At 45.3% G+C, this 26,815-nt stretch overlaps 1 long non-coding RNA gene across 1 annotated transcript; it reads left to right on the plus strand.

Moving 5' to 3' along the window:
* The first annotated feature begins 12,227 nt into the window (after positions 1-12,227).
* Positions 12,228-26,291, plus strand: LOC130277329 (uncharacterized). The gene is made up of 3 exons (XR_008845430.1): positions 12,228-12,564; positions 22,611-22,791; positions 25,944-26,291. It is a non-coding gene; the product is annotated as an uncharacterized LOC130277329 (long non-coding RNA).
* The last annotated feature ends 524 nt before the right edge of the window (positions 26,292-26,815 follow it).

Below are 26,815 nucleotides of genomic sequence, written 5' to 3' on the forward strand. Positions count from 1 at the left end.
TGCGCTGCGATACCGCCTCCAGCCGGGATGCGATTCGCGATGCGGGTGGCGCCCGCTCGCGATGCGCACCCCGGCTCCCGTACCTGACTCGCTCTCCGTCGGTCCTGTCCCGGCGCGCGCGGCCCCGCTCCCTAGGGCGCGCCGGGTCTCTGCGATTTAAAGGGCCACTGCGCCGCTGATTGGCGCAGTTGGTCTAATTAGTGTGTTCACCTGTGCACTCCCTATGTATACCTCACTTCCCCTGCACTCCCTCGCCGGATCTTGTTGCCATCGTGCCAGTGAAAGCGTTCCCTTGTGTGTTCCTAGCCTGTGTTCCAGACCTCCTGCCGTTGCCCCTGACTACGATCCTTGCTGCCTGCCCCGACCTTCTGCTACGTCCGACCTTGCTCTTGTCTACTCCCTTGTACCGCGCCTATCTTCAGCAGTCAGAGAGGTTGAGCCGTTGCTAGTGGATACGACCTGGTTGCTACCGCCGCTGCAAGACCATCCCGCTTTGCGGCGGGCTCTGGTGAAAACCAGTAGCAGCTTAGAACCGGTCCACTAGCACGGTCCACGCCAATCCCTCTCTGGCACAGAGGATCCACCTCCTGCCAGCCGAATCGTGACAGTAGATCCGGCCATGGATCCCGCTGAAGTTCCACTGCCAGTTGTCGCCGACCTCACCACTGTGGTCGCCCAGCAGTCGCAACAGATAGCGCAACAAGGCCACCAGCTGTCTCAACTGACCGTGATGCTACAGCAGCTACTACCACAGCTTCAGCAATCATCTCCTCCGCCAGCTCCTGCACTTCCTCCGCAGCGAGTGGCCGCTTCCGGCCTACGACTTTCCTTGCCGGATAAATTTGATGGGGACTCTAACTTTTGCCGTGGCTTTCTTTCACAATGTTCCTTGCACTTGGAGATGATGTCGGACCAGTTTTCTACTGAAAGGTCTAAGGTGGCTTTCGTAGTCAGCCTTCTGTCTGGGAAAGCTCTGTCATGGGCCACACCGCTCTGGGACCGCAATGACCCCGTCACTGCCTCTGTACACTCCTTCTTCTCGGAAATTCGAAGTGTCTTTGAGGAACCTGCCCGAGCCTCTTCTGCTGAGACTGCCCTGCTGAACCTGGTCCAGGTTAATTCTTCCGTTGGCGAGTACGCCATCCAATTCCGTACTCTTGCTTCCGAATTATCCTGGAATAATGAGGCCCTCTGCGCGACCTTTAAAAAAGGCCTATCCAGCAACATTAAAGATGTTCTGGCCGCACGAGAAATTCCTGCTAACCTGCATGAACTCATTCATCTTGCCACTCGCATTGACATGCGTTTTTCCGAAAGGCGTCAGGAGCTCCGCCAGGATATGGACTTTGTTCGCACGAGGCGTTTTTTCCCCCCGGCTCCTCTCTCCTCTGGTCCTCTGCAATCCGTTCCTGTGCCTCCCGCCGTGGAGGCTATGCAAGTTGACCGGTCTCGCTTGACACCTCAAGAGAGGACACGACGCCGCATGGAGAATCTTTGCCTGTACTGTGCCGGTACCGAACACTTCCTGAAGGATTGTCCTATCCGTCCTCCCCGCCTGGAAAGACGTACGCTGACTCCGCACAAGGGTGAGACAGTTCTTGATGTCAACTCTGCTTCTCCACGCCTTACTGTGCCTGTGCGGATATCTGCCTCTACCTTCTCCTTCTCTACTAAGGCCTTCTTGGATTCCGGATCTGCAGGAAATTTTATTTTGGCCTCTCTCATCAACAGGTTCAACATCCCAGTGACCAGTCTCGCCAGACCCCTCTACATCAATTATGTTAACAATGAAAGATTGGACTGTGCCGTGCGTTACCGCACGGAACCCCTCCTAATGTGCATCGGACCTCATCACGAAAAAATTGAGTTTTTGGTCCTCTCCAATTGCACTTCCGAAATTCTCCTTGGACTACCGTGGCTTCAACGCCATTCCCCAACCCTTGATTGGTCCACAGGAGAGATCAAGAGCTGGGGTACTTCTTGTTTCAAGGACTGTCTTAAACCGGTTCCCAGTACTCCCTGCCGTGACCCTGTGGTTTCTCCTGTAACCGGCCTCCCTAAGGCTTATATGGACTATGCTGACGTATTTTGCAAAAAGCAAGCTGAGACTTTACCCCCTCACAGGCCTTTTGACTGTCCTATTGACCTCCTCCCGGGCACTACTCCACCCCGGGGCAGAATTTACCCTCTGTCCGCCCCAGAGACTCTTGCTATGTCTGAATACATCCAGGAAAATTTAAAAAAGGGGTTTAGCCGCAAATCCTCCTCTCCTGCTGGAGCTGGATTTTTCTTTGTGTCCAAAAAAGATGGCTCCCTACGTCCTTGCATTGATTACCGCGGACTTAATAAAATCACGGTAAAGAACCGCTACCCCCTACCTCTTATTTCTGAACTCTTTGATCGCCTTCAAGGTGCCCACATCTTTACCAAACTGGACTTAAGAGGTGCATATAATCTCATCCGCATCAGGGAGGGGGACGAATGGAAAACTGCATTTAACACCAGAGATGGACACTTTGAGTATCTGGTCATGCCCTTTGGCCTGTGCAACGCCCCTGCCGTCTTCCAAGACTTTGTTAATGAAATTTTTCGTGATCTCTTATATTCCTGTGTTGTTGTGTATCTGGACGATATTCTGATTTTTTCTGCCAACTTAGAAGAACACTGCCAGCATGTCCGCATGGTTCTTCAGAGACTTCGAGACAATCAACTTTATGCCAAAATGGAGAAATGTCTGTTTGAATGTCAATCTCTTCCTTTCCTAGGATATTTGGTCTCTGGCCAGGGACTACAAATGGACCCAGATAAACTCTCTGCCGTCTTAGATTGGCCACGCCCCTCCGGACTCCGTGCTATCCAACGTTTTTTGGGGTTCGCCAATTATTACAGACAATTTATTCCACATTTTTCCACTATTGTGGCTCCTATCGTGGCTTTAACCAAGAAGAATGCCAATCCTAAGTCCTGGTCTCCTCAAGCGGAAGACGCATTTAAACGGCTCAAGTCTGCCTTTTCTTCTGCTCCCGTGCTCTCCAGACCTGACCCATCTAAACCCTTCCTATTGGAGGTTGATGCCTCCTCAGTGGGAGCTGGAGCGGTCCTTCTACAAAAAAATTCTTCCGGGCATGCTGTTACTTGTGGTTTTTTTTCTAGGACCTTCTCTCCGGCGGAGAGGAACTACTCCATCGGGGATCGAGAACTACTGGCCATTAAATTGGCACTTGAGGAATGGAGGCATCTGCTGGAGGGATCAAAATTTCCAGTTATCATTTTCACCGATCACAAGAATCTCTCCTATCTCCAGTCTGCCCAACGGCTGAATCCTCGCCAGGCCAGGTGGTCGTTGTTCTTTGCCCGTTTTAACTTTGAAATTCATTTTCGCCCTGCCGACAAGAACATTAGGGCCGATGCTCTCTCTCGTTCCTCGGATGCCTCGGAAGTAGAGGTCTCTCCGCAACACATCATTCCTCCTGACTGTCTGATCTCCTCTTCTCCAGCCTCCATCAGGCAAACTCCTCCAGGGAAGACCTTTGTTTCTCCACGCCAGCGTCTCGGGATTCTCAAATGGGGTCACTCCTCCCACCTCGCAGGCCATGCGGGCATCAAAAAGTCCTTGCAACTCATCTCTCGTTTCTATTGGTGGCCGACTCTGGAAACAGATGTTGTTGATTTTGTGCGGGCCTGTACTGTCTGTGCCCGGGATAAGACTCCTCGCCAGAAGCCTGCTGGTCTCCTTCACCCTCTGCCTGTCCCCGAACAGCCTTGGTCTCTGATTGGTATGGACTTTATTACTGACCTACCCCCATCCCGTGGCAACACTGTTGTTTGGGTGGTCGTTGATCGATTTTCCAAGATGGCACATTTTATTCCTCTTCCTGGTCTTCCTTCAGCGCCTCAGTTGGCAAAACAATTTTTTGTACACATTTTTCGTCTTCACGGTTTGCCCACGCAGATTGTCTCGGATAGAGGTGTCCAATTCGTGTCAAAATTCTGGAGGGCTCTCTGTAAACAACTCAAGATTAAATTAAACTTCTCTTCTGCTTATCATCCTCAATCCAATGGGCAAGTAGAAAGAATTAACCAGGTCCTGGGTGACTATTTACGGCATTTTGTTTCCTCCCGCCAGGATGACTGGGCAGATCTTCTACCTTGGGCCGAATTCTCGTACAACTTTAGAGTCTCTGAATCTTCTGCTAAATCCCCATTTTTCGTGGTGTACGGCCGTCACCCTCTTCCCCCCCTCCCTATTCCCTTGTCCTCTGGTTTGCCCGCTGTAGATGAAGTGACTCGTGATCTTTCCACCATATGGAAAGAGACCCAAAATTCTCTTTTACAGGCTTCATCTCGCATGAAAAAGTTTGCCGATAAGAAAAGAAGAGCTCCCCCCATTTTTGCTCCCGGAGACAAGGTATGGCTCTCCGCTAAATATGTCCGCTTTCGTGTCCCCAGTTACAAACTGGGACCACGCTATCTTGGTCCTTTCAAAGTCTTGTGCCAAATTAATCCTGTCTCTTACAAACTTCTTCTTCCTCCTTCTCTTCGTATTCCCAATGCCTTTCATGTCTCTCTCCTTAAACCACTCATCATCAACCGTTTCTCTCCCAAAATTGTTTCTCCCACTCCTGTTTCCGGTTCTTCTGACATCTTCTCAGTTAAGGAGATACTGGCCTACAAGACGGTCAGAGGGAAAAAATTTTTTTTAGTCGATTGGGAGGGCTGTGGTCCTGAAGAGAGATCCTGGGAACCTGAGGACAACATCCTTGACAAAAGTCTGGTCCTCAGGTTCTCAGGCCCCAAGAAGAGGGGAGACCCAAGGGCGGGGTACTGTTACGCCGAGCGCTCCGGGTCCCCGCTCCTCCCCGGAGCGCTCGCCACATCCTCGCTACTGCAGCGCCCCAGTCAGATCCACTGACCGGGTGCGCTGCGATACCGCCTCCAGCCGGGATGCGATTCGCGATGCGGGTGGCGCCCGCTCGCGATGCGCACCGCGGCTCCCGTACCTGACTCGCTCTCCGTCGGTCCTGTCCCGGCGTGCGCGGCCCCGCTCCCTAGGGCGCGCGCGCGCCGGGTCTCTGCGATTTAAAGGGCCACTGCGCCGCTGATTGGCGCAGTTGGTCTAATTAGTGTGTTCACCTGTGCACTCCCTATGTATACCTCACTTCCCCTGCACTCCCTCGCCGGATCTTGTTGCCATCGTGCCAGTGAAAGCGTTTCCCAGTGTGTTCCTAGCCTGTGTTCCAGACCTCCTGCCGTTGCCCCTGACTACGATCCTTGCTGCCTGCCCCGACCTTCTGCTACGTCCGACCTTGCTCTTGTCTACTCCCTTGTACCGCGCCTATCTTCAGCAGTCAGAGAGGTTGAGCCGTTGCTAGTGGATACGACCTGGTTGCTACCGCCGCTGCAAGACCATCCCGCTTTGCGGCGGGCTCTGGTGAAAACCAGTAGCAGCTTAGAACCGGTCCACTAGAACGGTCCACGCCAATCCCTCTCTGGCACAGAGGATCCACCTCCTGCCAGCCGAATCGTGACAACTACGTCTGATTCAGCGGATTGCTATGATGACCAGCGTTTTTTTATGTCAATAAAAGGTTTAACAAGGGCTGTGGGGAGTGTTTTTTTAAATGCATTTTTTTTTCAGTGTGTTGTGTTATTTAAAATTTAATTTTTAGGCTTAGTAGTAGAAGCCATTACTAAGCCAGGGCTTAGCATAGCCCCAAAAACTGCTAGTGCTAACCCCCAATTATTACCCCGGTACCCACTGCCACAGGGGGGCCAGGAAGAGCTGGTACCAACAGGCCCAGAGCATCAAAAATGCTCCTGTGCCTAGGGAGTAAAAGGCTGGCATTATTTAGGCTGGGGAGGGCCAGTAACAATGGTCCTCACCCACCCTGGTAACGTCAGGCTGTTGCTGCTTGGTTGGTATCTGGCTGATACTGAAAATATGGGGAACCATACACTTTTTTTATTAATTATTATTATATCTTTTTTTAAACGCATAGGGTTCCCCCTAATTTCAGTTTCAGCCAGATTATAACCAAGCAGCAATAGCCTGACGTTACCAGGGTGGGCGAGGACCATTGTTACTGGTCCTCCCCAGCCTAAATAATGCCAGCCTCTTACTGCCTAGGCCCAGTAACGCCATTTTTGACACTCCGGTCCTGTTGGTACCAGCTCTTCAAGACACTCGTGTGGCGGTGGGTACTGAGACAGTAATTGGGGCAGCACTAGCTATTTTGGGGCTAATGCTAAGCCCCAGCTTGAAACGGATTACGTCAATAAGACGGCTTCCAATACTAAGCTTGAAAATTCAATTATAAAAAACACGGTGAAAACATTTTTTTTTTAAACATTCACGCCACAGCCCTCATTAACCATTTCATTGAAATTAAAAAAAAAACGCTGGTCATTGTCGCAGGCCACTGAATCTGACGTAGTCCTCCGCATTCACGTATGTGAAATGAGCCCCTGAGCGCTGCGGTACTACAATTACTCCCATCATGGGACAGACAGTAGTTGTAGTTTAGCAGTGTTGAGGGACGGCTCCTGCATCCCCCAGCTGTCTCGCTAGGATACTTTCCTACATGTCCTTTTTGATGCTGTATATTTGCATGAAAAACATTGTATTTGCGCAAAAAAAAAGTCTAAACAAAAAGAACACACCTGATAAATTAGTATCCACTACAAAATGCTATCCAAGATACACAAAACAATAGAGTACTTGCTTTTTGCTTTATCAAAAAAGATGCACAAAAAAAATGCAAAATAACTCACTGTGCAAAAAATTGCACAACCTATAGAAAAGAAAAAGCTTCCAGCACTAATGATGAATTCCCCCCCATATAGTATGGCCTAGAGATAGAGATAGAGATAGAGAGAGTTTTGGTAACATTCCAAACGTTCCTTATAGATGACACCATCAATACATTCCATAGGCCCCATAAGTCATGTAGTAGCAAAATGCCGTTGCCCTTTCCCAGTTTCATCCATTGGCAAAGTCTCTCCATTTCCTCCAGAGCCGGCATCTCTCATGTGAAGTAAAATGTTGAAAGAAGAAACTTCGGCGCGGTGCGATCATTCATCTCTTTTTTTTTTTTTTCGCTATTGATTATCAATAACAAGATACTTTCCCAGACAAACAGCTCTGTTATTACAGAAGATCTGCTGCCCTATCTGCTCTCAATGAATCATATTAAGCATCGGCTCATTCGGTGATGTGCAAACATATCGGCGACTGTGTTTACCTATTGTCTCCGGGCAAGGATCAGTCATTTGCGCCGAGCTGTAAAATCACTATTCTAGCCAGTTTGGGAGCCGCACGAGGGGCCGACGACTTCAGATTGATGAAGAGAAATTGGGAGAATTTATCTTCATTGGCAGCATCATAATGACCGGATGGATAGACCGCTGCTATTTGGAGAGGTCTGTCGCTTGCAAAGTCATCAACCCGAAGGCTTCTGTAAAGTAATGAGAGGTTAGCAGAGGTACTGAACCGGCACATACCCCTCCCCCCACCCCTCCAGTACACCAGTATATGATGAATGAGATGCATAAGGACACCCCCCATGGGTCCTCCACGCTAAACCTTATTTACATCCCCCCAAAAATATCATCTCTATCTTCTGGTGAAGCCTCGGAAACATTAATTCACGAGCTGAGAAATCGCCTTTGACAATTTTCACTTCTTTGGTCAACGAGCCATGCTGTGTCCAGACCACAGAGCGAATTCATCAGCTGATAGGTGTAATTAAGCGTGCATCCTACGAACGAGAGGTCCGGACGACCATGACGCGAATGACTGCAAACAAACACGGGGTGGCCCGCCAAAACTGCCTCCTAGAATTATGACTATGATGGTTAAAAAAAAAAAAGCATTGATTGCAATATTTAGAAAGGCACTACGGGAAATGTTTTTACTCGCTTATTAGAAAATAATGTAGAGGATCTTGTGAATGCCTTGTGCTTACCTGTTTCAGCAAATTTGGCAGGCATGAGATTTCAGATATATTTATTGCATGCAAAATTGCATGCAATGATTTTCTAATGCTGCCTACATTTCTCTGAATCCTCTGGTGTTGCAAAGAGAGGGGGGGAGGGGGGTGAAATCTTATCACTGCTGATGATCTAATTACCGGGATAAGATGTCTGATTGCAGAGGTCCCGTAGCTGAGACTTCCGCGATCTCTGTGCAGCACCCGGCGTTCGTTTAGTATGGGATATCCAAAGGATAGGGGATGAGATGTCTGATCCCCAGCAGGGGGGCCCCAGCGATCTCGGATGTGGCACCCCAGACATCCGGAGACAGCGATGCATGGCGGAGGCTTTTGACGTCACAACCATGTCCCCTCAATGCAAGTCTATGGGAGGGGGCGTGATGGCCGTCACTCCCCCTCCCATAGACTTGCATTGAGGAGGCGTGACCGTAACCTCACAAGCGGGGCGCGGCCGTGACATCACGAGCCTCCGGCGCTGCACGCAACGTTCTAAACAATGCCGGGTCCAGCAGGGAGATCGAGGAGGTCCCCATTGGCGGGACCCCCACGTTCAGACATCTTATCCCCTATCCTTTGGATAGGGGATAAGATGTCTAGGGGCAGAGTACCCCTTTAAGGCCAATTTACACTAGGTGCAGTTTTGATAACATTCCTTGTTCAAAGTGTTTTTTTGTAAAGTAATATTGCCATGAGGAGAAAGTGATTTGACCTATGTTCACAGCCGAGGTGTTTTACGAAGATTTGAAGTCTTTAGGCTGTGTTCACATGTTGCATTTTTACCTGCATTTTTGTAGCTTTTTTGCCACGTTTTGACCATGTTTTTGCATTGAACAAAAACCCATAAAAATGCGACATGTTTTTTTAGTCCCTTTATCTTTGACCAATATCTTCTACAGCGCCTGCACCAACAAAGCATGTTACAGTGGGGCAAAAAAGTATTTAGTCAGCCACCAATTGTGCAAGTTCTCCCACTTAAAAAGATGAGAGAGGCTGTAATCAGCATAGGTATACCTCAACTATGAGAGACAAAATGAGGAAAAAAATCCATAAAATAACTTTGTCAAATTTTTAAAGAATGTATTTGCAAATTATGGTGGAAAATAAGTATTTGGTCACCTACAAACAAGCAAGATTTCTGGCTCTCACAGACCAGTAACTTCTCTAAGAGTCTCCTCTGTCCTCCAGTATAAAAGACACCTGTCCACAACCTCAAACAGTCACACTTCAAACTCCACTATGGCCAAGACAAAGAGCTGTTGAAGAACACCAGAAACAAAATTGTAGACCTGCACCAGGCTGGGAAAACTAAATCTGCAATAGGCAAGCAGCTTGGTGTGAAGAAATCAACTGTGGGAGCAATTATTAGAAAATGGAAGACATACAAGACTATTGATAATCTCCCTCAATCTGGGGCTCCACGCAAGATCTCAACCCTTGGTGTCAAAATGATCACAAGATCGGTGAGCAAAAATCCCAAAACCTGCAGACAGCTAGGACCAAAGTAACAAAGGCTACCATCAGTAACACACTACGCCGCCAGTACATGTCCAGGCCCGTCTGAAGTTTGCTAGAGAGCATTTGAATGATCCAGAAGAGCATTGGGAGAATGTCATATGGTCAGATGAAACCAAAATAGAACTTTTTGGTAAAAACTCAACTCGTTGGAAGAGAAAGAATGCTGAGTTGCATCCAAAGAACACCATACCTACTGTGAAGGATGGGGGTGGAAACATCATGCTTTGGGGCTGTTTCAGCAAAGGGACCATGACGACTGATCTGTGAAAAGGAAAGAATGAATGGGGCCATGTATCGTGAGATTTTGAGTGAAAACCTCCTTTCATCAGCAAGGGCATTGAAGATGAAACATGGCTGGGTCTTTCAGCATGACAATGATCCCAAACATACTGCCCGGGCAACGAAGGAGTGGCTTCGTAAGAAGCATTTCAAGGTCCTGGAGTGGCCTAGCCAGTCTCCAGATCTCAACCCCATAGAAAACCTTTGGAGGAAGTTGAAAGTCTGTGTTGCCCAGCGACAGACCCAAAACATCACTGCTCTAGAGGAGATCTGCATAGAGGAATGGGCCAAAATACCAGCAACAGTGTGTGAAAACCTTGTGAAGACTTACAGAAAACATTTGACCTCTGTCATTGCCAACAAAGGGTATATAACAAAGTATTGAGATGAACTTTTGTTATTGACCAAATACTTATTTTCCACCATCATTTGCAAATAAATTATTTGAAAATCAGACATTGTGATTTTATGGATTTTTTTCTCCTTCTGTCTCTCATAGTTGAGGTTATAACCTATGATGAAAATTACAGCCTCTCATCTTTATAAGGGGGAGAACTTGCACAATTTTTGCCCCACTGTATGTGAGAGGAAAGACTCTATGGTCCATGGGCCACCATAGATAACAAGAAGGCATCATGGTTGGATCCAAGGGCAAGTTATCGGTGGTGGGTCATGGTGGTAAGACCTCATGTAAGTATCTAAGTAATATGCCACCAGTACTTTAAAGGTTAGAACATTGAGTCCTCATCGGTAGAGTCTTTCAAATGTTGCTCAAGGTTTCTAAAGTAAATAAGTTGATGACATGAGCCCTTTAGTTGCTTCTGATTGGCTGAGAGGACTATGACTCTCTGTCAGCCACCATGGTAGCTATAGGGAAATAGTCTCTCTTGTTTTTTAATGGGGCCCAAATGCTCTTTTGCTACACAAGAAGATGTCATGCCAAAAAAAAAGCTACGTTAGTCACAAAAAGAATGTGCTACTCCCCAAGGCGAAATATCAAATATGGAAAACAAGTTGTTTGTTAACATCAACTGGTGCCAGAAAGTTAAACATATTTGTAAATTACTTCTATTAAAAAATCATAATCCTTCCAGTACTTCTCAGCTGCTGTATACTACAGAGGAAGTTCTTTTCTTTTTGAATTTCTTTTCTGGCTGACCACAGTGCTCTCTGCTGACACCTCTGCCCATGTCAGGAACTGTCCAGAGCAGGAACAATTCCCCAGAGAAAATCTATCCTGCTCTGGACAATTCCTGACATGGACAGAGGTGTCAGCAGAGAGCACTGTGGTCAGACTGAAAAGAAATTAAAAAAGAAAATAACTTTATGTGGAGCATACAGCTGCTGATAAGTACTGGAAGATTGCGATTTTTAAATAGAAGTAAAATTCAAATCTGTTTAACTTTCTGGCACCAGTTGATTTAAAATAAAATGTTTTTTAGTGGAGTACCCCTTTAAGGATAATTTATCCAACCCAATATCTTGGGTGCCAGCCGCTGTATACTACAGAGGAAGTTCTTTTCTTTTTGAATTTCCTTTCTGTCTGACCACAGTGCTCTCTGCTGACACCTCTGTCCATGTCAGGAACTGTTCAGAGCAGGAACAGATCCCCATAGCAAACCTATCCTACTCTGGGAAATTCCTGACATGGACAGAGGTGTCAGTAGAGAGCACTGTGGTCAGACAGAAAAGGAAATTCAAAAATAAAAGAACTTCCTGTGGAGCATACAGCAGCTGATAAGTACTGGAAGGATTAAAGGGGTACTCCGGTGAAAACCTTTTTTCTTTAAAATCAACTGGTGGCAGAAAGTTAAACATATTTGTAAATTACTTCTATTAAAAAACATCTTAATCCTTCCAGTACTTATTAGCTGCTGAATGCTACAGAGGAAATTCCTTTCTTTTTGGAACACTGATGACATCACGAACACAGTGCTCTCTGCTGACATCTCTGTCCATTTAGCAACTATGCATAATGTATGCTAAGGGCAGCATGGTGGCTCAGTGGTTAGCACTGCTGTCTTGCAGTGCTGGGGACTTGGGTTCAAATCCCACTATGGACAACAATAAATAAAGCGGCATTATTATTATAATAACGTCAGCAGAGAGAACTGTGGTCGTGATGTCATCAGAGAGCATTCCAAAAAGAAAAGAATTTCCTCTGTAGTATTCAGCAGCTAAGAAGTACAGGAAGGATTAAGATTTTTTAATAGAAGTCATTTACAAATATGTTTAACTTTCTGCCACCAGTTGATTTAAAAGAAAAAAGGTTTTCACCGGAGTACCCCTTTAAGATTTTTAAATAGAAGTAAATTACAAATCTGTTTAACTTTCTGACACCAGTTAAAAAAAAATTATGTTTTCCACCGGAGTACCCCTTTAAGTCCTATTGAAAGGAGACACTTAGCCATGCGGTGTGACTGCAGCCGGGGTCAATGGACACAGAAGGTGAACACCCACATGCTTTTAATCTCCAGAACTGTTTTCAGGAACCCTTCAATCTGACCCCGAGCCATGTAATTTATTTTGCAATATTTGGCATGAGGATCGTAGACCATTTCTTGGAGCATTAACCGGTGACGAGGGCGCGACTTCCATCCATTTAGCTGCCCACAAAATGTACTGCCAGGAGTTGATCTGTCAACAGAGAGATGCCCTTGTGTTTGCGATGAAAACATCGGATTGTTTTCTGGTCAAGTGAATCCCTCCTAATGGAGACGTGAGGGATCGGACAATGCCGAAGCTGAATGTCAAAAATGTAACCGCTTCCATACGAGCTGTGAGTGAATACCAAGGATTAAAGACGCAGCCACCAGCGCTACCCGAAAACCAAAATCACCTGAGGTGCCGGGAAATAGATGGAGTAGAGACAGAGGGAGATTTATCAAAACCTGTGCAGAGGAAAAGTTGACCAGTTGCCCATAGCAACCAATCAGATCGCTGCTTTCGTTTTTGAAAAGGCCTCTGAAAAATGAAAGAAGCGATCTGATTGGTTGCTATGGTAGCAACGTTATCTCTGGACAGGTTTTGATAAATCTCCCCCACTGTATATACAGTTCAAGCTAGGGTGTAGCTCTACTCAGTGCGTCTCCAGCTGTTGCAAAACTACAACTCCCAGCATGCCCGGACAGCCGAAGGCATGCTGGGAATTGTAGTTTGGCAACAGCCGGAGACACACTAGTTAGGGTGAGATTCATCAAGACCTGTGCTGAAGATAGGTTGACCAGTTGCCCATAGCAACCAATCAGATCGCTTCTTTCGTTTTTGAAAAGGCCTTTGAAAAATGAAAGAAGCGATCTGATTGGTTGCTATGGTAGCAACTTTATCTCTGGACAGGTTTTGATAAATTTCCCCCACTTTATATACAGATCTAGCTAGGGTGTAACTCTACTCAGTGCGTCTCCAGCTGTTGCTAAACTACAACTCCCAGCATGCCCGGACGGCCTTCGGCTGTCCGGGCATGCTGGGAGTTGCAGTTTTGTAACAGCTGGAGACACACTAGTTAGGGTGAGATTCATCAAGACCTCTGCAAAATGAAAGAAGCGATCGGATTGGTTGCCATGGGCAACTGCCAATCAGATCGCTTCTTTCATTTTTGAAAAGACCTCTGAAAAATGAAAGAAGCGATCAGATTGGTTGCCATGGGCAACTGCCAATCAGATCCATTCTTTCATTTTCGAAAAGGCCTCTGAAAAATGAAAGAAGCGATCGGATTGGTTGCTATGGGCAACTGGTCAACCTATCCTCAGCACCCTAGAGTTCCATCAGTGGTACCCTTATTAGCTAATGTTGGAAAACCCATCGATTGGGGCGCGATCGGCCGTCCATCCAGTGTCTATGGAGGTCATCAGACCCTTACCTCACAGCTAGGGTTGCCCAAAAAAAAAAAAATGCTAATTTGCATAATTAATTATATATGCGTGACATCACAGGATACACATATGTTGGGGAAATTTTGTCCTATTCTGACCCCTATAACTTTTTTATTTCTCCTCATACAACAAATTCGGAAGTTGCAGTTAGTTACTAACTACAACTCCCAGCATGCCATGATACAGCCTGTGGCTCAGCAACTGCCCCAAACAAAAACTACAACTCCCAGCAGGTTGGACTATATAGTAGTATATAGTATAGGTCAGTGTTTCCCAACCTGGGGTGCCTCCAGCTGTTGCAAAACTACAACTCCCAGCATGTTGGACTATATAGTAGTGTTGAGGCCATATTCAAATTTGCTATATTTCCCGAATATATGGACGTCATATATTTGCAAAATTCGCAATATTCACTGCATTTTTTTTTACTATTCACCATAAAATTTGCATGCGCAAGCGCAATATTGCGTGATGCAAGAGCTAAAAGAAGGGAGGGATCAATATGCGTGAAAATTCCAGTCTGACACAGTAAATATTATTGGAGCCAGGGAGGGATGATCACTGTGATGTGTACTGTGAAAAAAAATATTCGTAATTGCGAATATTCGTGCCCAACACTACTATATAGTGTTTTCTCCAGCTGTTGGAAAACTACAACTCTCAGCATGTTGGACTATATAGTAGTATATAGTATAGGTCAGTGTTTCTCAACCAGGGGTGCCTCCAGCTCTTGCAAAACTACAAATCCCAGCATGCCCGGACAGCCTTTGGCTGTCCGGGCATGCTGGGAGTTGTAGTTTTGCAACAGCTGGAGCCATTCTTGTTCCAATTTCTGTCCTTACAGGTCACAAGGGACCGGTTACCAGAGCATCTCCCAACCAGGGTGCCTCCAGCTATTGCAAAACTACAACTCCCAGCATGCCCGGACAGCCAACGGGTGTCCGAGCATGCTGGGAGTTGTAGTTTTGCAACAGCTGGAGCCATTCTTGTTCCAATTTCTGTCCTTATAGGTCACAAGGGACCAGTTACCACAGCATCTCCCAACCACGGTGCCTCCAGCTGTTGCAAAACTACAACTCCCAGCATGCCCATGCTCCCGGCATGCTGGGAGTTGTAGTTTTGCAACAGCTGGAGCCATTCTTGTTCCCATTTCTGTCCTTATAATTCACAAGGGACCGATCACCACAGCATCCCCCAACAACGGTGCCTCCAGCTGTTTCAAAACTACAACTCCCAGCATGCCCGGACAGCCGTTGGCTGTCCGTGCATGCTGGGAGTTGTAGTTTTGCAACATCTGGAGCCATTCTTGTTCCAATTTCTGTCCTTATAGGTCACAAGGGACCGGTTACCACAGCATCTCCCAACCAGGGTGCCTCCAGCTGTTGCAAAACTACAACTCCCAGCATGCCAGGACAGCCATTCGCTGTCCGTGCATGCTGGGAGTTGTAGTTTTGCAACATCTGGAGCCATTCTTGTTCCAATTTCTGTCCTTATAGGTCACAAGGGACCGGTTACCACAGCATCTCCCAACCACGGTGCCTCCAGCTGTTGTAAAACTACAACTCCCAGCATGCCCATGGTCCCAGCATGCTGGGAGTCGTAGTTTTGCAACAGCTGGAGCCATTCTTGTTCCAATTTCTGTCCTTATAGGTCACAAGGGACCGGTTACCAGAGCATCTCCCAACCAGGGTGCCTCCAGCTGTTGCAAAACTACAACTCCCAGCATGCCCGGACAGCCGTTGGCTGTCCGTGCATGCTGGGAGTTGTAGTTTTGCAACAGCTGGAGGCACCCTGGTTGGGAAACACTGGACTAAAGAGTAGAAAAGTTGCCATCTTGCCCAACCCTCGTCCACAGCCTTCAACTTTGGCAGCCGGGCTGATCAGTCTGCTATTGATTCCGCCATTATAAGACAAGTCATAAAACGCGGGCAGACTAATGCGTTTTCGGGGGCCAGGAATCAATTAATCAAAAGATGTTTTATTCAACATTTACAAAGAGCATTGAAATTAACCATGAAATGATCGATTGGGCTCCGCGGTGACGGCCTGTAACGCCTTCAGATCTGACTCTTTGTGTTTTTACTAGAATTAAGAAAAAAGGGAAGAAGTTTTGTGGTCAGCATAATGAGAGTGCGAGAGGTGCAAATTTGACAAGATGATCCAATTTCACGCTATGTTAGCGAATATAATTCTAGATTGACACACATGCTGGGAATACGATGAGCTTTTTACCGCTAAAGTGGTGATATCATATAATCCGCTAGAGTACTTAAATAAAGTTGAAAACTCTCCTCTTGGCCTCGGATCACTCTGGTATCGCAGTTATACTTCTGGTCCCAGAAAGTCACTAATAGTGTTGAGCGCAAATATGCGCAATTCGAATATTTATCGTGAATTTCGCATATTCGCTATATTCACGAATATGGCAAATATAGCGCTGTATATTCGTAATATTTTTTTCCCCCACAGAACACATCAGAGGAATCTCCTCCCTCCCGGCCTCCATCTTGTGGTGTAAAGAAGGTTCCTATACTATTTACTGTATTAGACTGGAGAGCGACTATGACAGGAAAATATTCAAAATGAAAAAAGGCATAGACCCATTATCACTTCTGTATAGACCAAGAATATTAGGAGATAGATAGATAGATATGAGATAGATAGATATGAGATAGATAGATATGAGATAGATAGATATGCGATAGATATGAGATAGATAGATATTAGATAGATAGATATGAGATAGATTGATATGAGATAGATAGATATGAGATAGATAGATAGATAGATATGAGATAGATAGATATGAGATAGATAGATATGAGATAGATAGATATGAGATAGATAGATATGAGATAGATAGATAGATGATAGATAGATAGATAGATATGAGATAGATAGATATACAGCAACAGAAGAATGCAGCAGCACACTGCCAGCACAAGGATATAGGTGAAACATGAACATGCAGATAAAACATGGAGAGCTATACAGCTATGGTGTAATAGATGCAAATGTGAAACTATGAGATATCGAGGCACTTAGCTCACAAATTTGTCTCCGCCGGCGGACAAATAGCTTGGACCGTCCCACCGCGATAAGGTGGCCTCATTGGGACAGACCCTACACTGTGAATATGCCTCTGTGTGAACAGTTCAGTAAGCATGGCAGGGTCTGGAACATCCAAGACACCTTATATACACACCTGATAGAGGTGGGTGGGGTGCAAGGCCAACATGGAGGTAGCCACTCCCCCGTATGTGCAATACAGACAAAGAATAAGTCAGCCAGTGTTACGCCGAGCGCTCAGGGTCCCCGCTCCTCCCCGGAGCGCTCACGGCGTTTCTCTCCCTGCAGCGCCCCGGTCAGACCCGCTGACCGGGAGCGCTGCACTGACATTGCCGGCGGGGATGCGATTCGCATAGCGGGACGCGCCCGCTCGCGAATCACATCCCAAGTCACTTACCCGTCCCGGTCCCCGGCTGTCATGTGCTGGCACTCTCTAGGGCGCGCGCGCGCCAGCTCTCTGAGACTTAAAGGGCCAGTGCACCAATGATTGGTGCCTGGCCCAATTAGCCTGATTAGCTCCCACCTGCTCCCTGGCTATATCTGATCACTTCCCCTGCACTCCCTTGCCGGATCTTGTTGCCTTGTGCCAGTGAAAGCGTTTAGTGTTGTCCAAGCCTGTGTTACCTGATCTCCTGCTATCCATATTGACTACGAACCTTGCCGCCTGCCCCGACCTTCTGCTACGTCTGACCTTGCCTCTGCCTAGTCCTTCTGTCCCGCGCCTTCTCAGCAGTCAGCGAGGTTGAGCCGTTGCTAGTGGATACGACCTGGTTGCTACCGCCGCAGCAAGACCATCCCGCTTTGCGGCGGGCTCTGGTGAACACCAGTAGCCACTTAGAACCAGTCCACCAGCACGGTCCACGCCAATCCCTCGCTGACACAGTGGATCCACTACCTGTAAGCTGAATCGTGACAGCCAGCACTTTAGTTGATACCAAACTATTATATGGACCTGGCCTACAGGTGCACGCTAGATAGATAGATATGAGATAGATAGATAGATAGATAGAGAGATAGATATGAGATAGATAAATAGATATGAGATAGATAGATAGATAGATAGATAGATAGATATGAGAAATAGATAGATATGAGATAGATAGATATAGATAGATATGAGATAGAGAGATAGATAGATAGCAACAGGAGAATACAGCAGCACACTGCTAGTACAAACATATAGATAAAACATGAGTATATAGATACAACATGAAAAGCTATACAGCTATGGTGTAATAAATGGAAATATAAAGTAGTGAGGTACTTAGCTTGCAATTTAGTGGCCAAATAGCTTGGACCGTCCCACCGCTACGGACCCTACACTATGAATATGCCTCTGTGTGATCAGTTCAGCAGGCATTGCAGGATCTGAAACATCCCAGACACCTTATATACACCTGATAGAGGTGGGTGGGGTGCAAGAGCCAACATGGAGGTATCCACTCCCCTATCAGGTGTATATAAGGTGTCTGGGATGTTTCAGATCCTGCAATGCCTGCTGAACTGATCACACAGAGGCATATTCATAGTGTAGGGTCCGTAAAGCACAAGAATACATTAGTACTGGTCCTGCGCTTCTTCATATACATTTATGCCAGTGTTATCCAAACAGTGTGTCTCCTGATATTGCAAAACTACAACTCCCAGCATGCCATTCGGCTGTTCGGGCAAGCTGGGAGTTGTAGTTTTGCAACAGCGGGAGACACCTTGGTTGGAAAACACCAGTAGCCACTTAGAACCAGTCCACCAGCACGGTCCACGACAATCCCTCGCTGACACAGTGGATCCACAACCTGTAAGCTGAATCGTGACAGCCAGCACTTTAGTTGATACCAAACTATTATATGGACCTGGCCTACAGGTGCACGCTAGATAGATAGATATGAGATAGATAGATAGATAGATAGATAGAGAGATAGATATGAGATAGATAAATAGATATGAGATAGATAGATAGATAGATAGATATGAGAAATAGATAGATATGAGATAGATAGATATAGATAGATATGAGATAGAGAGATAGATAGATAGATAGCAACAGGAGAATACAGCAGCACACTGCTAGTACAAACATATAGATAAAACATGAGTATATAGATACAACATGAAAAGCTATACAGCTATGGTGTAATAAATGGAAATATAAAGTAGTGAGGTACTTAGCTTGCAATTTAGTGGCCAAATAGCTTGGACCGTCCCACCGCTACGGACCCTACACTATGAATATGCCTCTGTGTGATCAGTTCAGCAGGCATTGCAGGATCTGAAACATCCCAGACACCTTATATACACCTGATAGAGGTGGGTGGGGTGTAAGAGCCAACATGGAGGTATCCACTCCCCTATCAGGTGTATATAAGGTGTCTGGGATGTTTCAGATCCTGCAATGCCTGCTGAACTGATCACACAGAGGCATATTCATAGTGTAGGGTCCGTCCCAAATGAGGTCACCTTATTGCGGTGGGACGGTCCAAGCTATTTGGCAACTAAATTGCAAGCTAAGTACCTCACTACTTTATATTTCCATTTATTACACCATAGCTGTATAGCTTTTCATGTTCTATCTATATACTCATGTTTTATCTATATACTCATGTTTCATCTATATCTTTGTGCTGGCAGTGTGCTGCTGTATTCTCCTGTTGCTGTATATTTAGCCCAGCAGCTTGCACCTGTAAGCCAGGTCCATATAATAGTTTGGAATCAATAGTGCTGGCCAACTTATTCTTTTGTCTAGATAGATAGATAGATAGATAGATAGATAGATATAAGATATATAGATAGATAGATAGATAGATATGAGAGATAGATAGATATGAGATAGAGAGATCAATAGATATGAGATACACAAACAAGGATAAGTTGGCCAGCACTACTGATACCAAAACTACTGCATGGACCTGGCATACAGTAGTTTTGGTATCAGTAGCGCTGGCCAACTCATCCTTGTTTGTGTTATACATAGGGGGAGTGGCTGTCTCCATGTTGGCTCCTGCACCCCACCCACCTCTATTAGGTGTGTATAAGGTGCTGGACGACTCAGACCTTGCAATGCCTGTTAAACTGATTACGCAGAGGGATATCCACAGTGTAGGGTCCCTCCCAATGAGGTCACCTTACCGTGGTGGGATGGTCCAAACTATTTGGCGGCCAAATTGTGAGCTAAGTACCTCACTTTTTCATTTTTCATTTTTTGTACTATAGCTGTAGAGCATTTCATGTTTTATCTGTATCTTTGTGCTAGCAGTGTGCTGCTGTATTCTCCTAGATATGGTATAGATAGATATGAGATAGATATTAGATGGATAGATAGATAGATATGAGATAGATATGAGATAAATAGATACATATGAGATAGATAAATAGATAGATAGATATTGTAGAAAGGTGGGCAGCACAGCGATGTGTAGTCTGGTGCCAGCTGGTAAACCCGGTCACAGGTCCAGTAAATCCAATAGAGAAACATCAGCACTCAAAATCTGTGAAAAAAAATGTGTGGCTTTCATTCAACCAGACCTCAGGATAGCGACGTTTCAGCCGTCTCACGCGGCCTTTGTCAAGCAGTGACCAGTACACAGTGCAGAGAATATATAGTATACAGGTGTCATACAATTAGTGTAATGATTGTTTACAATTAACAAAAGAACGGTGCAGTGTATATACTGTATATAATGTATTTGAGTGCTGCTGTTTCTCTAATGTACCTAGGTAGAAGACATATTGCCTAACTGTAGGTAGACATGTAACAGTCGCACCTAGCCAGGCATTCCTGGCTATGCTCTTGTCCGTTTGGAATTACAGGCCCGGGCCAATCAGCAGCTGAGGTGGGGCATTTCATATATAAGTCTGTATTAATAATTGATACGTTTATTTTTATTGTCATTGCTGTCTTGTATATTTTGATAAGCTGGAAAAAAAAAATTCTAGTTTAGATCCACCCCTCTTCCAGGGATAGAGAGCTTTGACTTGGGACTTTCTCCTGCAATCACAGGCTAGGAGTAGCACATGACCAAAGCACCATTCTTCTGCATGCAGTAAATGCACAAAAATGTTAACCCTTTACACTCTGTAAGATTTTAGTGTATGCAATACACATGGGGCAAAGCACAAGAATACATTAGTACTGGTCCTCCGCTTCTTCATATACATTTATGCCAGTGTTATCCAAACAGTGTGTCTCCTGATATTGCAAAACTACAACTCCCAGCATGCCCTTCGGGCAAGCTGGGAGTTGTAGTTTTGCAACAGCGGGAGACACCTTGGTTGGAAAACACTGTTCTAGGGTAATATAGAGGACATTACAACATGTCGTATCTCAGTATCTCAGCTTTCCCAGACTCCAGAATGGCAGTTATGTATCAAAACAGGAATAATGGATGTAACACTTAGTCCCATTGTAACTATGTTGCAAACTTAGGATCATTGTGTCTTCTGGATCTGCCATTGGCTGTCCAGGCATGCTGGAAGTTGTAGTTTTGAAACAGCTGGAGGCACACAGTTTGGAGAACACTGGTTTATGTACTATGCAGGCAGAACCTTTATACTCTCTGCCACAGTTGTAGCAGGACACTCCAGCACTGCAACTGCATGACATCACTGTGTGCATTATCCCTGTACTATGACATCACTGTGTGCATTATCCCTGTACTATGACATCACTGTGTGCATTATCCCTGTACTGTGACATCACTGTGTCTATTATCCCTGTACTGTGACATCACTGTGTGCATTATCCCTGTACTATGACATCACTGTGTGCATTATCCCTGTACTATGACATCACTGTGTGCATTATCCCTGTACTGTGACATCACTGTGTCTATTATCCCTGTACTGTGACATCACTGTGTGCATTATCCCTGTACTATGGCATCACTGTGTGCATTATCCTTATACTATGGCATCACTGTGTCTATTATCCCTGTACTATGGCATCACTGTGTGCATTATCCCTGTACTATGGCATCACTGTGTGCACTATCCCTGTACTATGGCATCACTGTGTGCATTATCCCTGTACTATGGCATCACTGTGTGCATTATCCCTGTACTATGGCATCACTGTGTGTATTATCCCTGTACTATGGCATCACTTTGTGCATTATCCTTGAGTGTCAAGAAGACACACATGGCACAGAGCGAAGACTAAAATCACTCTACTGAAAATGGTCCTAGTGGAATTGGGGCCCCATTGCAAGTTTTGGGACGCCATTGTTACTTGTAGCCCCCCCCCCCCCCTTAGAATCACCTGCTCTCTCTTTGTAGAACATGGCCGCTTTAGATTTAGGAGTCGAAACCTTCAGTTGTTTGGGAAGTCACCTCTCCCCCGAGAGCGACGCGGCATCAGAGAAGCCATTAGACACCATAATCCCCTCGTCCCCCTCCCCTCGTCCCCTGCAGTAAGTTGCGCTCCTCATTTGCAGCGTTTCCATGGCTGTATCACAGATAATGATAGACTTAGCTCTTCCGAGTTCTTCGCGCACGGCTCAGCCGTGGTGTTGACTGCAAATGATCCTTGCTCTTATTTTCGAGGATTATTTGCAAATACCAAATTTACTGTGTGAAAAACCCCTGAGCGGAGATGGCGGCTGGAGGTGATCGCTCTTCCAGGAATCACCGCAGTCCCGTATGTCCTTTCTTACGCAGATTCCACTCTAGCGGCGAGAGATGATTTTTATTGTGTGGCTTTATTTATTTTATTTATTTATTTTATTTATTTCATTTTATTTATTTATTTCATTTTTTATTTATTTTTTACTTATTTTATTTCATTTTATTTATTCATTTTATTTATTTCATTTTTTTTTATTTCATTTTTTTTTTTCATTTTATTTATTTATTTTATTTATATATTTATTTAATTAATTATATATTTTTTCAGTTATTTGCAGAGATAAAACCAAAACAATACCCTGCAATGGGGATATATAGGAACAAGACCAGAATCGTAAATGATGTGCGACAGAGTAAGGTTCCACAGCATCTGACAGATCCCATTGGCTATAATGGTTTCTGTCCAGTGTCCATCATGGCGTCAGACATTTAACCAGCCAAAAATAGTGGTACGTTATTTTGGGCGAAATTTTTAACAGACTCTGCAATGGAGGCTACTACAAAATCTCTGATGCACATCTGAACAGAGCCCAAGAAGTTGCAGATGTTACTTTAAGGGCAGGTCACACGTTGCGTATGCGTTGTGTATTCTCCTATGAGCAAACACTCAGCGCTTCCCTGCAACAGCCCTGTGTTCGCGGTGAGGTTTGGAGGAGGGGCCAGAGCGCCGACGTGACTGTGACGCACAGGCCCGCCTCCAAACCTCACTGCGCACACAAGACTGCCGCGGGTTGCCCTGTGTGTTTGCTAATAGGAGAATACGCAGCATATTTCCTACTACACAGAGGATTTTGGAAGTAAGAAATTTCTCTTACTCCTCCTGGCAAGTTAAAGGGGTACTCCGGTGGGAAAAAAAAATTTTTCAGGTCTTTATAAGTCAACTGGTGCCAGAAAGTTAAACAGATTTGTAAATTACTTCTATTAAAAAAATATTTACCCTTCCAGTACTTTTTAGCAGCTGTATGCTACAGAGAAAATTCCGTTCTTTTTGATTTTCTTTTTTGTCTTGTCCACAGTGCTCTCTGCTTGACACCTGATGCCCGTACCAGGAACTGTCCAGAGCAGCATAGGTTTGCTATGGTGATTTTCTCCTGCTCTGGACAGTTCCTGATACGGGCATCAGGTGTCAGCAGAGAGCACTGTGGACAAGACAAAAAAGCATACAGCTGCTAAAAAGTACAGGAAGGGTAAAGATTTTTTTAATAGAAGTCATTTACAAATCTGTTTAACTTTCTGGCACCAGTTCATTAAAAAAAAAGTTTTCCCCCGGAGTACCCCTTTAAACCCAATGCAGAGGAATACAAAGCATCTTCCTAAACCGTGATGGGAATAGTTCTGTATGAATGCAGCCCAAGTCACTGCAACGGTTAACCGATGACACCAGGACCCTGGAAGTAGGTAGGTCTGGGTCCGGTTTTCAATGACACAGACGTTACAGTGTTCAGAGAAGGAGAGGGGCCTGTGTGTTTGCTGTGTTTTTTTATTTTTTTCTTTGTCTGTGTTTGCTCATAGGAGAATACGCAGCATATTTCCTAATGCACCGAGGATTTTGTAAGTAAGAAATTTCTCTTACTCCTCAAGTTAACCCCTTAAGGACTCAGGGTTTTTCCGTTTTTGCACTTTCGTTTTTTCCTCCTTACCTTTTAAAAATCATAACCCTTTCAATTTTCCACCTAAAAATGCATCGCCAATTCTACTTTGCAGTGACATTAGTCATTTTACCCAAAAATGCACGGCGAAACGGAAAAAAAAATCATTGTGCGACAAAATCGAAAAAAAAACGCCATTTTGTAACTTTTGGGGCCTTCCGTTTCTACGCAGTGCATATTTCGGTAAAAATTACACCTTATCATTATTCTGTAGGTCCATACGGTTAAAATGATCCCCTACTTATATAGGTTTGATTTTGTTGCACTTCTGGAAAAAATCATAACTACATGCAGGAAAATGTATACGTTTAAAAATGTCATCTTCTGACCCCTATAACTTTTTTATTTTTCCACGAACAGGGCGGTTTGAGGACTCATTTTTTGCGCCGTGATCTGAAGTTTTTATCGGTATTGTTTTTTTGTTTTGATCTGACTTTTTGATCACTTTTTATTCATTTTTTAATGGTATAAAAAGTGACCAAAATACGCTTTTTTGGACTTTGGAATTTTTTTGCGCGTACGCCATTGACTGTGCGGTTTAATTAATGGTATATTTTTATAGTTCGGACATTTACGCACGCGGCGATACCACATATGTTTATTTATTTTTTTTTTACACTGTTTTATTTTTTTTATGGGAAAAGGGGGGTGATTCAAACTTTTATTAGGGAAGGGGTTAAATGACCTTTATTAACACTTTTTTTTTACTTTTTTTTTGCATTGTTATAGGTCCCATAGGGACCTATAACACTGCACACACTGATCTCCTATGCTGATCACTGGCCTGTATTAACACGCCTGTGATCAGCATTATCGGCACTTGACTGCTCCTGCCTGGATCTCAGGCACGGAGCAGTCATTCGTCGATCGGACACCGAGGAGGCAGGTAAGGGCCCTCCCTGTGTCCGGTCAGCTGTTCGGGACGCCGCGATTTCCCCACGGCGGTCGCGAACAGCCCGACTGAGCAGCCGGGTCACTTTCACTTTAGAAGCGGCGGTCAGCTTTGACCGCCGCTTCTAAAGGGTTAATACCGCACATCGCCGCGATCGGCGATGTGTGGTATTAGCCGCGGGTCCTGGCCGTTGATGAGCGCCGGGACCTACGCGATATGATGCTGGATCGCGGCGCGATCCCGCTTCATATCGCGGGAGCCGGCGCAGGATGTAAATATACGTCCTGCATCGTTAAGGGGTTAAAGGGGTACTCCCGTGGAAAACTTTTACTTTTTTAATAAACTGGTGCCAGAAAGTTAAACAGATTTGTAAATTACTTCTATAAAAAAAAATCTTAATCCTTCCAGTACTTTTTAGGGGCTGTGTACTACAGAGGAAATGCTTTAATTTTTGGATTTCTCTTCTGTCACGACCACAGTGCTTTCTGCTGACCTCTGCGGTCCATTTTAGGAACTGTCCAGAGCAGCATATGTTTGCTATGGGGTTTTTCTCCTGCTCTGGACAGTTCCTAAAATGGACCGCAGAGGTCAGCAGAAAGCACTGTGGTCGTGACAGAAGAGAAATCCAAAAAGAAAAGCATTTCCTCCGTAGTATACAGCCCCTAAAAAGTACTGGAAGGATTAAGATTTTTTTAATAGAAGTCATTTACAAATCTGTTTAACTTTCTGGCACCAGTTCATTTAAAAAAAAAGTTTTCCACCGGAGTACCCCTTTAAACCCAATGCCGAGGAATACAAAAGCATCTTCCTAAACCGTGATGGGAATAGTTCTGTATGAATGCAGCCCAAGTCACTGCAACGGTTAACCGATGACACCAGGACCCTGGAAGTAGGTAGGTCTGGGTCCGGTTTTCAATGACACAGACGTTACAGTGTCCAGAGAAGGAGAGGGGCCTGTGTGTTGCAGATTTACATTTCTGTCATGTTAATAAATAAGCTATGAAACAGCCGACTGCCTCCCAATTGCTGGTTTGGAGTTATTTACACGCTAATCCTTTAGCTTTCAGCTCAAACCGGACAGGAATAAGAATGACCATCGCGGCCGGTATCAGGAGACCGAGGAATGTGAGAGCCAATTTGCCGCGTTCCACTTGACTGGCCGTCTTCATTTGACTCCTATTAGCTCCCATAATGTATCTCTGCCATTAATCAGCTCCCAGAAACGCTAGGACAGGTGTAACTGGCCCGCTTCCAGATAGAAGGTGACTGCCTACATGTGTCTCCTTCCCAGCAAGACAAAAGGAGAAGACAACAAAACCGGGTTCGGAAGATGAAGCCCCCGGATGACTGACAAGAAGAGAAAATAGAATCTCCGGTTGTTACATTTTGTGGTTTGAATTGGATTCAAAATCACAACAGAAGGTTCCATATTATCAATCCAGCTCGGTGTACAAAAGAGCCGGGGCCGGCAGCAAGGTCGTCGGAGGCTCCGACTAGGTCAACAAATGTTCCGATGGCATCCGAACGTCACCGAGACATTTATGGCCCTAAAGAAGAACAAGATAACACTGGGCAGGTAATGGAGGGCGATCAGATATCATTGAGAGATAATCCGAAGTGAATGCCTCACAGCGAAATCCATCAGCGCTGAAAGGTCACCGTTCAAAATGTTTGCAAATTAAAGACTGAAAGGGAGGACGCCGCCATCGAGGGGGGGCACCGGGTTCTGTACGCTCTGTCCCTGGCAGCCGGGACTTGTCTCTTGGCTAATTTGTGACCTAATGGAGTCTCAGCTGGTTAATGAAAAGATGACAAATCGTTGGGTTCCGTTCATGTTTATAAAAAGATTGTGGTCACTGTTTATTTATAAAACCTTTTACTCCATTATTTTGGCTGTAGTTTGCCGCTTTTTTTCTTCTTTTTTTTGCACAG

This window comes from Hyla sarda, chromosome 6, assembly GCF_029499605.1.
Source record: "Hyla sarda isolate aHylSar1 chromosome 6, aHylSar1.hap1, whole genome shotgun sequence".
NCBI classification, from domain to species: Eukaryota; Metazoa; Chordata; class Amphibia; order Anura; family Hylidae; genus Hyla; species Hyla sarda.